Genomic DNA, 3,592 nt, shown 5'->3' on the forward strand with positions numbered 1-3,592 from the left:
TGATGCCGCTTCCCCTGGTGCTTGTGCCTGCCTCTTCTCTCTGCTGTCTTTCTCTGCCCCCCACTTCTCTTCTGGGCTGCCCCACCCACGCTGCACAAGTGAGCCAGCCCCCATGTGCCCCTGGCTGCAGCAGATATGTATCCCTTCGGCCACGTCCTGTTATCTCCTCAGTCACGCCCCCTCCCCACTCGACCATGCCCCTCATCCCTGACCTTGTGGTGCCCTGACTTCCCTAAGGCTAACAGGCCATGGCAGAAGCAGCCTCACCTCAGCTCAGGGCTTCCTCCCAACCCCAGAAGCTGCCCATGGCATCGAACCTCCCCCCTCAGCCCAACAGCTGAGAGAGACTCTTCTCCATCCACCCCACACAATAAGTAGGTGCACGGTTACCCTCTGTAAGTGTGTGTGTGTGTGTGTGTGTGTGTGTGTGTGTGTGTGTGTGTGTGTGTGTGTGTGATTTTCAGGGATACCTACCTCTCAAGGACTCAGAACATAGCACTCTTTTGGATGACAGCACACAGAATACTTTAAAAAAATATCACAAAGAATCCTGTGTAATGGACTCAGCATAATGCACCTTTGGAGGACTCAGCACATAGCAACCTTTGGGATCCTCATGGTAATCTAATGACCAATAAAATTAGACATGCCATTTTGATATCACCAAACTTAAATATCATAGTATTATGACAGCATATGTCATAGTGAAATTATAGACATAATTTGAATGCCTATTTTGTGATTTCATTCTATTTGAAGCAAGAAATATTGGTGGACATCAGAAATCCATTGTGACCTCAAAGCCATTGTGACATGAAAATCCTTTTGTGTTATCACAGTGCCATTGTGATATCATTTACCTGTTGTGACATCACAAACCTGTCCTGTCCATTGTGACCTCCTCACCAATGTGACATCACAAAGCCATTGTGATATCACATTGCTGTTGTGACATTGCAATCACCCTGAGACCTCCCAAACCCATTATGTAATCTTTAGCACCTTTGAAAAAACACATGGCCTTGTGACACCACACTCCCTTTGTATATCCATATCCTCATTGTAAATGCCAATTGAGATCAGATATGCCATTGTGATATCACAAAACATTTACAATATAATCATAGGTGTGACATCACATTGTCATTATGACAACATCAGGTCATTATGATATCCCAAATCTATAATAACATCATACCATATGACATCACATTGTCATTGTGACATTATATTTACATTATGAATGCCTATTATGTGATTTCATTATATTTCAAATGTGGCCTGTGGGTTCATATCAAAAACACATTTTGACTTCATAACCATTGTGACATCACAATCTTTGTGACAAAACTTTGCCATTGTGATAACTCTGAACAACTGTGACAACTCAAACATGTCCTGTCCTCATAAGTTTTGTGACATGTTGCCACTGTGTTAGGCCCATTGAGAGCTCATTCTATTTTTGACCCCATATTATCTCAGGTATGACATAAAATATTAATAATATACTGTGACATCATGAGTATTGTAAAATCACACTGCTAGATATAATGACCATTGTGTAACATTGTCACATCACAAATCTATTCGACTTCATCACATTTGTGCCAACAAATGCCTTTGGAATGCTGACAATCCCATTCTAAACTCATATACTCATTGTGAGTTATTGACAATTGAGGGGTCGAATGCCATTGTAACATCACCAATCTACTGCGACATCACAAAACTATTTTTAAGTCATCACTATTATGGCATCACTAACTAATTGTGATTATAACAACACTCTTATGACATTATAATTTGACATCATATTGCAATTGTGATATTACTGTACCATCATGCTTTCACAAACCTATTATGACCTCATCATATCTTAGAAAATGCACGGCCTTTGGGACATCAAGCTCTTTCTCTGAACTTGTATCATTGTGAACTTGTAGCAATTGAAATTTGAAATAAGGTGTGACATTACTAAATAGTTTGACATCACTTACGCATTTTTATATCATTAACACTTTGGCAAATGAAACCTGTTAGGAACCTTAGCATTTTTGACAAAAAACATGGCCTTTGTGTCATCACAGTTCATTTGTGTATGTCATTGTGACTTCATTCTCATATCCTCATTATAAACTAATGGTAGCTAAGATCAGACATGCCATTGTGACATCACAAACCCTTTGTGACATCATCAGACTGCCGTTATGATATCATCAGCTCACTGTGACATCACCAAGCTACAGTGACATCATAGCATTATGACATCGCATTGCCATTTTGCTGTCATAGACACATTGTGAGTGTATATCCTGTGATTTCATTCTATTTCAAATGTGTCATATCAGTTGATATCAGAAACACATTGTGACCTCATAACCATTGTAACATTATAAACCCTGTGTGACATCACAACCATTGTGACACCATATTGTTGTTATCACATATTTAGCTTATGGTGACAACACAAAATGAGAATGACATTATAGCATTTGCCATTATGTCATTGTGACATCATAGTCACATTATGAATGCCAAATCTGTGATTTCATTTTATTTGAAATGTGGCATGTGGGTTGATATCAGAAACTCATTGTGATGTCATAACCATTGTCACATCAGAATCCCTTTGTGACATCAATTTGGCAAAGTGACATCACAATGGCAATATCATGCTACTAAGGCACCATGATATAACAATGGTCATGAACTCACAATGGGTTTCTGATATCAACCGACATGCCACATTAGAAATAGAATCAAATAACATAATAGGCAAACACTACGTGACTATCATATCAGAATGACAATGAGATGTTACAATGCTATGATGTCATTGTAGTTTTACATGTCAAAATGAGCTGATGGTGTCATAATGGCAACATGATGTCACAATTATGATAATGTCAGAAAGAATTTTTTTTATTTTTAAATGGTATGTCTAATGTCAGTAGTCATTAGTTCCCCATGAGGATATGGATAGAAAAAATGTTCTGTGATGTCACAGATGCCATGTGTGTTTATAAAAGTGGTAAGAGTTCATAATAGGTTTCAAAGGGCACAATGTGATCCATAATGTCACAATGAAAATGAGATGTCCCATTGGGTTTTTGATGTCACAGTGGTTTTGTGATGTCACAGTTGGTAATATCAGAATGATACATCCAATTTCAATTACTCATAATTCAATATGAGGATACCGGGTGATAGAAGAAGCTTCATAGTATGTGGTCATACTATGTGAAAACCCAATGGAACAGTGATTTCACAATGACAATGTGATGTCTCAACATCATGTTATAATAATGTTTTGATTTCACAATTGGTGATGCCATACTGATGAGGAGGTCACAATAGATTTGAGATGTAACAAGGGGTTGGTGATGTCACAATGGCATGAGTATATATATATACTCACCATGAGTATATGAGTTTGGGAAGGGATTCTGATGTCACCAAAATATATGTAGTCAAGGTGAAGAACTAACAGATCTGAGATGTCACAAAGTGACACAATGGTTATGATGTCCAGCAGTGTGATATCATGATGTTACATTGGATTTTAGATATGTCATATTTGAAATATGAAGTC

This window comes from Dipodomys merriami, unplaced genomic scaffold (assembly GCF_024711535.1).
Source record: "Dipodomys merriami isolate MVZ:Mamm:240054 unplaced genomic scaffold, mDipMer1.0.p SCAF_211, whole genome shotgun sequence".
Taxonomy (NCBI): Eukaryota; Metazoa; Chordata; class Mammalia; order Rodentia; family Heteromyidae; genus Dipodomys; species Dipodomys merriami.